The following is a 14,765-nucleotide window of genomic DNA, read 5'->3' as shown; positions in this document are numbered from 1 at the left end:
GGAGATTAGTGTAAGCATCAGCGGAAAACTCCTGGCGCGCGCGCGATAAAATGGTTTTATTTCTAAAAACTGAATAAACTTGTTAGTGTTTTGCAAATTATCGCATATGCAATGTATGTTCTTCAATATTTCATAAGAAAATTGTCATATAGACAAAGAATTACTTATACAAAAGTTTTAAGTAAAAGTATTTGCATATTGTTTAAATTTAAAATTAATCGAGATATTTACATTTGCATCCCAATACTACTTGTATTCGTAAATTTTTATTTATTCTTCTTTAATTTTCCATTCAATTTTTAATCCATTAAAGGATCACGTTAATAATCGACGGATCAAGAAATAAAGAAGATATAAATTTTGCAGAACATTCAAATAAGAGGAGAGTAATAAAGCAAAAAGACACGGATACACTTGAAGGATCGCGTTCAAGTCAAGAAGGAAATACCTAAGAACTAAGCTTGTAGACGCATTGGAAAAGCATTGATGTGAGCATCGATGCGGCTCATCACGAAAGTGACCTCCTCGACTCCGCTCGAGGGTTCGCACAACTCGCTCGAGGGGGCTTCAATGCGGCTTATGTCCAGGCCGAGTTGTTTAAGCGGTTGTACAAATAGAATACAAAGCGCCGTGCAAACAAGGCTAAAAGGTTTGAGTTGTAACGCGCTCGAACGCACTTCATGCAGGCAAACAGATATCGGGACTGTCGCCGATCCGGAGGCGTCTTGATCTTCGGAGAACTGACCGCTATTTTGGTGTACCTGCTACCATAAAACCCTCTCTCTATTCTTACGCGTCGTTAAACACCTGTAATGCGATGCCTATAAGGACACCTGTAACATTTTTTCTATATATTTCAAAAAACCAATTCTTGTTATGAGTATATTATAAGATAAGTATAGAAATGTTGTAGACACTGATAATCCAATGAAAAATATTTCTTGGATATCACTTACAACTTTAAAATTCTCTTATATAATTCCTCCTATTAATTCTTTCTGTATGCAGTCACAAATTTATAATTGAAGCTTGTTGCGCTTTTTTAATTAAAAACATAAACAAATATTTAATTTAATATATTGATTTATACATGCTTTCACCTCAATAAATTTCAATAAATTTTATTAAATACTCGAATTTCTGGTTAATGTTTACTTTTAAAGTTTTAGAATTTTTTATACAATTTGATAAATATTATGAGGGGGGTAAACCGCTGAAATTGTGTACACCAATGTCTATTAATGCCCATTAATGCTCTAATAATCCAACTTCATACCGTTTATTCTAATATATAATTCTCTTAAATAATAATCAGTAATGCCTAGTAATACCCAAATGTACACTTCAATACCTTCAGAACGCTATTAATCAATAAATTAGTAATAAGTGAATTGTGTATATTGAATAATATATACAATCCGTCTTTTAACATGCAGCTATGCTATAATATAAAGAAACAGTTGTCGACATTGTGAAAAAATACATTTTAATTTATCTCCACATAGCACAAACTATGAAGTAGACATCATGAGCGCTAATAACTTCTCATTCTTCGTCTATCTCATCTCAATTACTTTCTTTTCGTGTTAGTGGAAAACATAGATTTTTCAATGACTAACTTTTAAAGTATTTTCTGTATAATTAGACAGGTAGAATAATCTTTCAGAACACGCACAGTAAATCTGCGGCTACTTAAAAATAACTGAAATTGGAAACGGGAAGCGGGTTGACGACAAATCGCGTGCGGGACCAAGAAGTTGAAAATTCCTCGAGTGTTTTTCAATTAATATGAAAGCCCGATCGTCCAAACGATCACGCCCAGGGAGTCAGAGGGGTCGGTGGAGGGCGAGAGTCGTGAGAGGACGAGATTTACCTGCGCGCGGAGGTAAGCTGGCCCTCCCGAATGGAGCAGACAGGTAGGTGGATAGGAGAACGACGACACGATCACTAAATTAAGCCGGATTAGCCTAATCTGGCCCCGCGGATCGTTAATTAATGAGGCTATTAGTCAGCAGCGTTGACTATTAATTCCGACGATAGTCATGCCTCGGCGATACGTTATGGCAATATCGTGTATTTGTCACTATCGTCCGGCTCACAAATTGGTTACAGCGCATCTGGAATGTCGTATTCCTCTTCGTGTGTTTGTCTTCTCCTCGTTTTCCTTCTGCCCACCCTCACCTCCCTCTCTCCCTCCCTTCTTTTTAGTCCTTTTCTCCTCGATTAACCATCTCTCTTATCTATCTGTCTCACTTCCTTTCGTTTATTATTCCGTTGGACGTTCGCGCTCTTTGTCCCTTTTTTTGCGCCACCGCTTGCCACCGAGTCGTTTGCATAGCGGTGGCGAAGCGTCGATCGTTATCGTCCCTCATCAATGTCGATCCGCTATTAATTTATCGCCGTGTCGCGCTGAAAGTGAACGATGCTCCCCTCGAGCGGACCACACTCGGAATACCGGTCGCGCGATAAATTTATGTCCACTAGCAATCATTTAACGGATTATTAATTTCTTAGCTGGTATTTTAGATACCGAGTGTCCCCGGATTGTGCACAACAGAATAGAAACAATATAGATATCATATATGCGATTAAAAATTTGAATAATGTTTTATTCAAATTCCATTTATTTCAAATCTCGTCTTATTCATTCTTGTATATGCTGAAGAGTTATTTACAGCAAAGAAGCAACAAATTTTATTTTCAGTATCACATATACTTTTGTGAAATAATATTCATATTTCAGTGTGGAGCGTTTTCATACGGAATATTTTTATTTTTCTTATAAGGCAATAAATTAATCTAAAGATATGATTTCTTAATTTTATTTTATGCAAAATGATATAAAGTATACATGATCAAAATAATTTTATTTTCTGTTTATAAATATATTTTTGTTTATTTGCATGTCAATATCGTTTTGTTTAATTAAAAATTAAATTAGTTTCATTAAGATATTTTATTATTGGTGATATTAGCCGCAGAAATTGATAATTAGGGATGGTTGCAAGCTAAAATATGCTTCCGCGCAGAGAACGACACGTCTGGACTTTATATTGTACAAAACCACAACGTTTCGGTGGTGACCACCAAGCTTTTGAGAAAGAAGGTGATTGAGAGGTCGAAGATGATTATGGTACTTGGAGATTGTCAATACCCGTATCGCTATAAAAGTTTCGAGATGATCGTGTCGACAAGATGACAACTATGCCCATTCATAGTCAGGTAGACCCCCCCTCCAGGGGTTCGGCGACGGATCCCGTGGTTTACTGTCGCTGGTTTAAATTTAAGAAGGGAAGATTTCCCTTTGACCGAATTCTAACTAGCGTGCATCCGGACCGTCAAATGTGATAAAAAGAGAACGCGCTTCGATACTCTCACCTGGCTATAACAAATTCGAGAAAATTCGTCGTTTAGTCCACCAAGGACAGAATGATGCGCACGACGCGGTCGTCGCGGAAGTAACTTCAATGGAAAGCCACGAAGGATAGCTAATTCGGAATTTGGGTTTCGATTTGGCCCGTTCCGCTTTGGAAGAGACATTTCGCACGAGGTCTATGCGATCTCTTCTACAAATTTCTTGCATCTGCCGTTCTCCGTCATTCGCTCATTGTACCTATACAACCTTTTTATAACAAATGTGAGAATATTATGGTCCAGATCTATATCTCACCTTTTGTACACGATATAGGATTAATTAGCTTGTCTTAAAAACTATTATTTAAGGCAGAGAAAAAAAAAGACAAATAAACAGTAAATAATTACGATAAATTATTACGCGATATCATTATCCGCCAATAAAAGCTAAAATTTTTTGCCATAATTTATAAAATATTGCTTGCTTAGTTTTGTTTTTAACATTCTTTCAGCTAAAACTTAAAGCTTCTTTGGTTTATAATTAGATGCAGAAGCTTTATATATACGGTTAATTAAATTAATGTTAATAATAATTATTAACATTGCAATTAATGTATTTATACATTTAAAAGATTGTTCAAATTGATTTAAAAATCTATTATACAATAATATAAAAAGTATATAAATCGCGTCCATGGCGCCAAAGCTACTACCGAAACTAATATTATTTCGATAAGGTATTATCCGATATATAATGGCATTTAAAAATTAGAACATGTTGTTAAATATAATATTATCAGCTGAATTCCATTTTGTTCAGTCAACTCAAAACGTCAGTTATTTCTTCCTTTTCAAAGAATTCAGGAATTATTAACGATTTCGCACGCCTTTCGAGGCTCTGGAAAACCGCCCGTGGAGCGACGTTTTGCACGTTCCTTCGCACCGAAAATTACGACAGGATGCTTAATTATCTCTCGAAAAAGGATGTCTTAACTTGGGTGGCGTTGGCATTACCATGCATCTTACCTACCACAACGTCTAACTAATTCGTTGCGCTCAGGCACAACACAAATGATTACAAAAGGTTTCACATTATAACCGTTAACGACGTGGATGATCATGGAGAAACATTATTAAGCGAACGAAAAAATATTTTACACTTTTCTCATATCAATTTAATATATATTTCTTTTGATTTGATAATTTTTCCAATTAAAAATTTTTTAATCTTTAAATTTTAAATTATTTTAAATTAAATGAAAAATGTATGTGTTAAATGAAAAAAAAATGAACATATTATCTTCGCAGTCATCGTATATTAAAAATTTTAGTAATAGGATATCGAGTAGTCGAGCAAAAGAGATTTCATTCCTTGTTTCGTATGTCTGTTTTATTATTTGAAGGCAATTATAACACGTCTGTACACATTGAATCTCGCAGCAAACTCCACGACTTTTTCTTCTTGAGACACATTATTGCTGAACTTTTTCTGCTTCTTCTAGCATCTAAATATTTTTCTCACCTATTTTTCACCCTAGCATCTAAATATTTCTTCTCCCGTCTCTTGTTTATCTCACTTTTTAATTATTCCATGGCGATTGAATATGTTTAAATTTTTGGGCTATAATTAGATGTTACACAATTAATTATGAATATTATAATTGCAGCTAAATAATTGCAGTTAAATATCTATATTGAAAAGAATGTAAGGAGTTCGACTGACTATCTCAATACGAGAAATCTATATAAAAGAAAAATAAAAATTTAAATACCGCTATTATCTCGAGTCACGAATACATATATACGAATATGTGTGCGTACCCAACATCTCGAGCCGTCTCGTTGGTCACGAAGATCGTGGGCGATAATCGCTATAGAATGTAGCTAAAAAATATTTCGTTTTAAAGTATATTTCCGAAAGATCAATTTATAAAAGCTTTATTGTAGTTTATAATAATACTGGAAACCGATCAACTGTAAAAGGATCATCGAAGTCATTAAAAACATAAAAGATTCATATTACTCTGAATGATTTTTCTTTTTTTTTTTACAATTCTGTTTCTTTCTGTGTTTCCATAACAGATGGTCGGAAGTCAAGAAGCAGGACCATTATAATATCTACTATAGTTCCTGTTTATTTTTCAAATGTCACGTAGATAAAGTATTTCTAATTTTCCACGCGTTTCTATACGTTCTCACGTACAGGCAACAAATAATCAAATGGTCCATCGTTCCTACAATTTCACAGTAATAATGCTTCATCATTGTGCTTTGTAAACGTACAGTTCAATATTTCATTATTCTTTTTATACCTGTTTACCTGTTTTTACCTTTTGCTTTTTATCTATTGTAACTTGTTGAAACCGATATATATATGATTGCACAATGGTTCGATATTTTTTCGATATTTTGAATGTAAATGACTTCAATGTTAACATATTAAAAACTTCAACATTTTTATTACATTATATTTAACTGTAAAATATCTATCTAAATAATTAAGTTTTGTACTAATTCGTCATATTAGAATTTGGCTTCAATTAAAACTGCATTATGTGATTCTTTATTAAATTAATTTATTTTAATATAAATTTCAATCAACTGTATGGAATATGGATCAATTTAATTCATGTATAAATTGAAGACATATAAGACTTCAACTTTGCAAATGTATAATAATAAGTCCAAAATATATAGTGATTTCTTTTTTACAATTTTGATGACTCGACAAGTCAACTTCTAAATGTAAAGAGGTCGGGCTGTATCTAAACGATTTCCGGAAACGGTATAGGAACCGCGAAAACGGTGATTCACCTGTCCCGTAAAAAGTTTCTTAGAAATGAATCACATCCTGTGTAGAAAACGGTTTATTCTTATCTCGTCATCGATTTTCGATGAGATCGAGTATAGGATTAGCTTTTTGTCAATTTTAATGCCATTGTGCCTTAAATTCTAATTCATTAATATATATAGACTTTAAATATATATCATAAAAAACACAAATGTATGGTCTTCTTTATTTTTTTATTCTCTGAACAGAGAAAAAAAATAATGATTATTTTAATAAATTTTAATACTAGCATTTATAATTATAATGTTATTAAAGTATTAAGTATTATAGTATTATAGTATTAAAATTAAGTTAAAATTTAATATTTCTAAACATATTGTAATAAAAAATATAATTGTCCCTTGCAAGCCTACAATCTAATAACTGGAATTAGAATAATTAAAAGAATTCAAAGTCAATCTGTAAATACATATAACATATACATAATAGATATAATATATTGTATAGCATATTGAGAATATAAAAGCATCCAATGAAATTTTGACTTTGAATTCAAGCTATAGTCATTGTGATTACGTGGATTTGAGCCACCCAGGATCAATCCATTAGCGCTCGGCAGGATACGGATCTTACGCCATCACACACACATCAATATTAGGAATTCCCGCCGGGCCTTCAACCCCTCATGAATCCCTCTTGATGTTTTTATAGAATGAAAACGGGACTAATCTCATCCTCTATCATTGAAGTTTAAAACACCTAATCTTTATTGTTTTACAGAGATACACATATCATGCGTCACATTTAGCATTAATAAAATCTCTCTCTGAAGCAATAATGTTTCTTCAATGTCATCATCTCAAAATTATAATTACAAAACTTATCGTTAAAATTGTAAACAAATTTCTGAATTCTTTTTGCTTATCATTATTTGCGATAATGACGAGTTTTGATCTCATTGTATAATTCTAATGTTTATAGACTTAAAATAAAATTAACTGATAAAATAACACTGAAAAAAGAAGTGTTTAACTTTAAGATATTAAAATGTTTTATTCTTGTCTCCATTTTTTCAACACTTAAAGATGTATTAGTTTTAAACTTTTTCAATAGACAAAACACGACGCGTTTGGATTTAAAACACTATAGATTTTAAGTCTAAACACGTAGTGTTTTGTCTATTGAAGTTTGTTTTGTCTATTGAAAAAGTTTAAAACTAATACTTGAGCGTTTAAAAAATGAGGACAAAAATAAAACATATTTGTTTTTACAGTGAACTGCGTAGTAATCGTCAGATATATATAAAAGGAACAAATTTCGGAAGTATACGGCATTAGCCGTTCTTTCGTAATCCGCCACCTAGGAGAATCGTGAGCATGGTGGGTCACGTAGATCGATTCATTCTCGAATGATCGGAGCTACTAATTAACCGTCAAGATCCGGTTCCTCGCAGCTGGTAGCGGTGGTCTTTCCCGTGCGCGATTCCACATTCGTCCGGAAGAAATTTCGATGGGAGGTAGGAGACAGACTCCCGCGGGCGATGAAGAAGCAAAGAAAGAAGAAGCGGTAAGAGGATGAAGAAACTTTCTTTCTTCCTTCCTAAGAAAGAAAATACGGGACGAGTCCCGTTTGTAACCAAGTAAGAAACCGGAATGCGGAGCGTAAGTGCATCCCGTCTACAAGAAGGAAAGAGAGAAACGAGAGGAACCAAAACGTGGAAGAGAAGAACGATTCGATGATCGATTAAGAGATAGAACCGAATCGTCTGGTTGTATTGCGAGCGGTAGTCATTCGGTATGTTCCCGCTCTTAACCTTATCGTCTTTTTTGCGGGACCGCCTTACCGCCCGCCGAAGAAACTTCAGCAAATTAAAGAGTGGACGCGCGAAAAAAGAAGGAGAGCGAAGATGAAGGCACGAGATATACCAGTAGTCTTCTTTTTCTTCCCTTCAAAGTGCGTGCGCTCTTCCTCCTGCGCAGTTAATTCGGCAGGCTTCGCGGGAGGAATTTTGACAGATAAAAGAACCGAACGCGGAAGGAAAAGAATGAGCAATGGATATCATTATATGGATATATTATGTATGCGCGTGTGTATGTTATATAAAACGGATGAAAATCAACATATTCATTTGCGTATTATGTCGCGAAAAGATTGCGTGAAAAGTCAGATAACAAAGACTCTGTTATGCTAATATTACACTAAGCTAACATAAAAAAACATTTTACGAAATATTAAATTTTATTTTATATTCGCGGTTTTGTTTTTACTTAGAAGACAAAACTTATTCTGCATTTATTTGTAATTTAAATAAATATTGTCATTGTTTTTTTGTTAAAAAAAAATTCTAAATTGCTCAGAGAATTCTAAAGCAAAAAGATACATATAAAGAGTCTAACTTTTTCAAGCATATATATATATATATATATATATATATATATATATATATATATATATACAATATAAATGTACAAAATCGTATTATATGTATAATCCTCTTACAATATCTTAATTTATTAAATAAAGTAACATTTTAATTTATTCCGAAGCTGTGCGTTTTGTAAAAATATCTTCGTGAAAAGATATCTTTATAACTAGACCTCAATCTGATTGAACAGAAAAAGATGTCTTCTTAATTCTCTAATATTTTCATATTATTTCTCTTTACTTAATAAATTAAGATATTGTAATTAATGCTTTTGAGGCTACCTGTGGAAGCCTCAAAAGCATTATCTTAATTTATTAAATAAAAGGAAATAATATGAAAATATTAGAGAATTAAGAAGACATCTTTCTCTGCTCAATCAGATTGAGATTTAATCGCAGACAAATCTTTTCAGCATGGTCAACTCTGCCTTCGGTTTGTGAAACAAGTATTGGCGCAAACAGGACCCCTTGAGGATCTCCGGCGCGAGAGCTCGCGTCCCGATTTGCCTCGCGTGTCGCGTGATTAACGAAACGTTATTAAAACGTATATATCCGCGTGTCCGCGGGGCCATGGGGAAACGTACGACCGCCCATTAGCCATAGCGAAATCGTGGTGGCTAATTAATCGGAGCAATTAAGAGGAGAAGAATCTTCCTTGCTAAACCTTTCGCGCACTCTTCCTTCCTCCTCTTTCTCCCTGAAGATCTCTCCCTTTCTCTTTCTCTCTCACACGATCTCGAACATCGCATGGATCCTTGGATCGTGGGTTCGCGACACGATGATCTACGCGCCATGCATCCTCGCCGATTTATTAATGCGAGCCCACGGCATTCGTTACTTTTTTCTTCATTTAGACCACCTCCAGAAGAAGAGGAAGAGGTCTCGATCGGTTCTGTATCGGTTTCGAGTCACGCGGGTCGAACACTACGAGGTGGTCCAAAAGTGAGGATCGCTTTATGAATGGAATATCTGATTTGTTTTACATACACACACACACACACACACACACACACACACACACACACACACACACAAATTAAGGTTTATTAAATCAACTGATTGATTTATCGATTATAAAAGTGATAAAATTTAATTGTTTTTTGTCGAGACTTCTTCTTAATTTAAAATAATTTATTCTTTAAATATAGCAGTATAATTTGCGTTATTTTCAAAATATAAAAGTGAAATTAATCGGTGTGGTAATTAATGCGCAAATTTCTTTAAATGAATATAATTGTTTTTATTATTCTTGTTGCGTCATGTAAAATAAATAAAATGTAAGAATTAAAATTTTGTATCGTTTATAATTTATTAAATATGATGAAACCAGATTCAATTCGATAGAATCACCTACCATGTTGGTCACACGTAGTGACTCAAATATAAGGGTCACGCGCAAGAAACACGTTACGTTGAATCAGCCGCAGGGCATCATCTCATAAAAGTTTTTTCATTTGCGAATCGACAAGCCCGCGGCGTACGACGATACGTCATTTCTTGGTGGATCGATTCGTCAGATCGCACGGATGCGTATTAACGCGTCCTGTCATACAAAGAATGCGTCGACGTGTCTCTATTTCTTTTTGCCGGCGGTCCTTCTCTCCGTTACTCTCTTGAATCATCGCTCCACTGATCGTTGCATCGCCGATGAGTGAGAAGAGCTGTGGATTTATCGTTCAGAAAATTTTTTATTGTCTGGTCACATCGATAGTTTTTGAAACTCGGAATAAATTTGTACGAATCAGATGAGTACCATGAATCAAAGAAGATAATTATCGTTATAATAAAAAAGAGTATATTTAATAATTATGTACGTGTATTTTGTTATATATAACATAGGTTATTCCAGCAGCGTTGCAATGTTTTAGTATTGCACGTTGTAGCAATGTTGCTACAAGCTTGCCATGCTGTATGGATCTGTTACTAAGGTTCATTTTTTCACAATATATGGTTACCTAAAGATTAAAGGATACCAACAAATTTATCAATGAAATTCATTCATGAATTTCTTGGTTACCTTTAATCTTTAGGTAACCATATATTGTGAAATCGGGCCTAAGAAATTCCAATATAAATATTTCTTAAGAAAAATAATAAAATATTGCAGCATAAAATATAAGACTGGAACTAACTAAAAATTATTCTATAATACAATATTATAACTAACATATTTTATTCTAATAATCAATATCTGTCTTATGCCGGTCATTTTCAAGAAATCGACCAAGCAGTCTACTATCTCTATATGTATTTACTGTACATGCTGTATATATAACGCAGTATTGCTTGATATTTGTTTGAATTAACGCTATTGATAATTTGATTGAAAGCGACCTGACCTCTTTCTCGGTGTACTCATTAACACACACACACACACACACACACACACACACACACACACACACACACACACACGTGTGTGTGTAGAAAGGAAATACATGCACCGATTTACAAAGAACCGCATGCAGGCACAGACACATACACACACATACACACACACACATGTAATACATATACCGCCGAGTATGATAATTAATGACTCAAGTGTGTGAGAAGCAGCGCCAGAGACGATTCCCCGAACAGGTGGCTCGCAATCCTCAACGATTTCGTCTAGGCGATGACCCGCGCATCAGTCAGTGCGGGGTCACGCGCACTGCGTGGGTCCCGAGGACGCACGGAATTAATTAATATTAGTAACACTGGGGAGGCCGTAATTAATTACCAGATCGCCGCGGCCATTCGTCTTAATACGTGTGCGCTATGCCGCTCGTGGCATTCGCTCGTTTGTTCAGTTGGGCCAGATAATGATCGCGACCTAATGAAAACATTATGTTCCTTCTGGCCGACTATATACAATCCCTTACCTCTCCCCCCCCCCCCCTCTTCTTTCGATTCGCCCCGTCTGACTTTCTTCATGTCTGGGATATACAATGCATGATTGGTACTTAGAAATAAAATGCACATCAGATAAAATAAAATCTGATTGTTTTCCAAATCTGTATGTAGGAAAATTTTAATTACGAAAAATTATATTGTACCGAATTCATAATTCGATGATTCTAAGCTACTAATCTTAAAAATGTTCTTTCACTAATTTGGATTATATTATATATTTTTGTATTATGTATTTAACTTTAGGATTACGGTGTGTTAATTTTTCAAAAGTCATAATTTATACTCAATCATATTGTATTATTAAATTTATAACCACAACGAAGTAGAAACAATGCAGACATCTTTGTTTTCTTTTGTTTACATAATTTAATTTAATAAATTTTTATATTTTTATATTTAATAAATTATATCTATATTTCTGAACAATAAAAGGAAACATGAGTTCACAAGCTACTTGTATTGCTTTCAAAATGTTTAGACCACTCACTTATCGACTTGCTTTTACGTTTGTATGAAAAACATGTTTATATCTGTATTATTACTTTGCAAATTTTAACACAATAACCACACAGATAATCCATTAGAAATCTTAAATTATAAAAAGAATGGAAAAAGGAAACGGATATAAAAAAAAAATCATAAATAGGGTAAACCTTATTCTCAAAAGAAGTATAATTGTACAAAAGTTTTTCCTCCATTAAAACCTTGCGTAATAAAACTTTAACAAAAATATATTTTCATTTCAAAATGAAAAATTAAATAAATTGTAAACAGACATGATAATATTCTGCTTTCTCCATTTAAGTAAATTGAAAAAACAGAATATTTTAACAGATAGTTTCAGATTTATGTGTGGTTTCACAGATTTATTATTTAAAAAATTAGAAGATATAATAATGAAGATGCTGATACTTTTTAATACTAAAGAAAAATAAGTTTAAACGCAAGAAAGAAAAAAATTCTAAAAATTCAATGAAATCAGAACCGGACGCTTTACAATTATATAAATTATAATAGAATTTATATAAATTTTTTTCTTTAATATGCATTTTTTTTAAAGTAATTAATTTTATGGTCAGTCCCGAAGATATTTTTTCTTACTTAATAAATGATAAATGAATAAAAAAAAAATTGAATATGGATTATTTTAAAACGGAATATTCGAAAACTGAATACATAGCAATTATGTATTGTCTCGGAATGTCAGGAGTAACATTTTTTTTCCCATGAAATTTTACAACATCCTAAAAAGCGTTATTAATTCTGAAAGAAAATACTCAGCAAAAGAATGCTGCCAAACTGTCATAACTATAATTCTCATTGTCATAAAACAAATTTTTTCCATTTTGATATTTACGATGTTTAATTTTATAACGTTTTGGTGCTCCTCTTCTCACAAATAAATTAGAAAAAACAACATAAAATATTGAAAAGGTGAAATAAAAAATGAACGAAGAAACAAAGGGCTGCTATAAAACGAGTTTAGAAACTTGTTTTCTTTTTTTATCCTCTTATCATATATTATTTTTCTTTATTCAAGAACGTCATAAATTAATGTTTTCTATGAGTTATAACGTTTTCTAAATAAAAATTATAAATTCTGTATTTATTTTACATTACTCTTTCGCCATCAGAAACCTGATGTTTGACCACAATATTTTTTATATTAGGTGTTGGAATTAATTCGTAGCGTTTTTTAATGAAAGAATGTTATTTATTTCACATGAGCATTAAAAAATACATTAATGAAAGTACTTCCCATCACTTGTAAAACGCTACGAATTAATTCCAACACCTAATAATATTAAAGCATACAAATCATGTGACTTATAAAAAATAAATTCACTATCTGAATAAATTAAAGATGTACATATTTCGGTTAAATAAAGATATTAGATGCGTTTCTTGATTTTCTTATCACTTTTAATTTACCTTCTTTCTTTTATTTCTTTTTATTTTTAACTTATTAAAATTCTAAAATTAATGAAAAGCAATTCGTGAGACCTAGAAATATATATTTAAAAATATTGACATTAATACCTATAAATATTTATTTATAATAATAATTTTATTTCCTAATCTTTTATATAAATAAAAAAATATTAAAAACCAAAAAAAAATTTTACTTTGATAATTTAATCTAAGAAGTCATTTTTGCTATTTAAAATAGCCATGCAACGTGTGAAATTTCATAAGTTTTATAGTATTAAAATATTTACATTACCGTTTATAAATTTGAGAATGCTTGCAATTATTTCACATTTCACAGAAACTTTAAGTAACTCAATGAAAAGAAATCATAGAAAAGTTTTTAAAAAATGCATTATAAAGAGGGAAAATAGAGTTTCAAATTGGCATTTGAATTTTGTCTCTAAGATATTTTGTTCCTAAATTACATAAAATTAAATTGATATTTTTTCAAAAATTATTTTTAAGCTTAGTGTATTTTAAAATGCTTGTCTGTTAAATTTTATTCTGATAATGTTCTGTTCAGGTAGCGCGCTTTTTTCAAAGAATAACAGAAGTATTGAAAAAATATCAGTTATCATTTTTATGTAATATAGAACCACCTTTTCTCTTTGAAAGATATTTTCAAAAATTTGTCTCGATTTCTGTTCATTGAGATACTTAAGTTTTTGTGAAATGCAAGAAAATTGCAAACGTTTCCGAATTTCTGAAAGAAGTGTATCTTAATATAAATTTTTGATTATTTAAATAAAAATATTATATTCATAAATCTTTTAATATAAAATGATTCTATATAGTTTTTAAAAATTATGTAAAAAATACTAATTTAAAGATCTTTATGTGATCTAATTTCCAAAGTTATATAAAGATAAATAAAAAAATAATTGATAATAAATTCCAGTAATTTTATAAATAAAATGACGTAATAACGATGATAATTTAATATCTTAGAAATCAAGTTATGTTATATCGACAAACGAGTGTTCGACGTATATATATATATATATATATATATATATATATATATATATATATATATATATTTGCATATATGTTTCCTTTTACTTTTATTTTGAACGACAAAACGAAATCGCCGATAAAATTATTAATTAAGAAATAAGTCGAACTGTCGATTAGTATCTAACCGAGAAAATAGACTTTGACATGTTTCGATTACGCCTGTCCTTTAATTCTACCTATATCTCCATCGTTCGAAGATCGACACTTCAGTTAAAGCTTCTTACAATGACGCCGAGAGATCGAGCCTAGTCATCGACGCCGTCCTTGAGACTCGGCTGTGGAATCGTCAAGTCGACCTTGCTGCGGCTTGTAG

The sequence above is a fragment of the Acromyrmex echinatior genome, chromosome 2 (assembly GCF_024713525.1).
Source record: "Acromyrmex echinatior isolate Ae372 chromosome 2, ASM2471352v2, whole genome shotgun sequence".
Lineage (NCBI taxonomy): Eukaryota > Metazoa > Arthropoda > Insecta > Hymenoptera > Formicidae > Acromyrmex > Acromyrmex echinatior.
Note: the sequence above shows the minus strand (reverse complement) of the source record.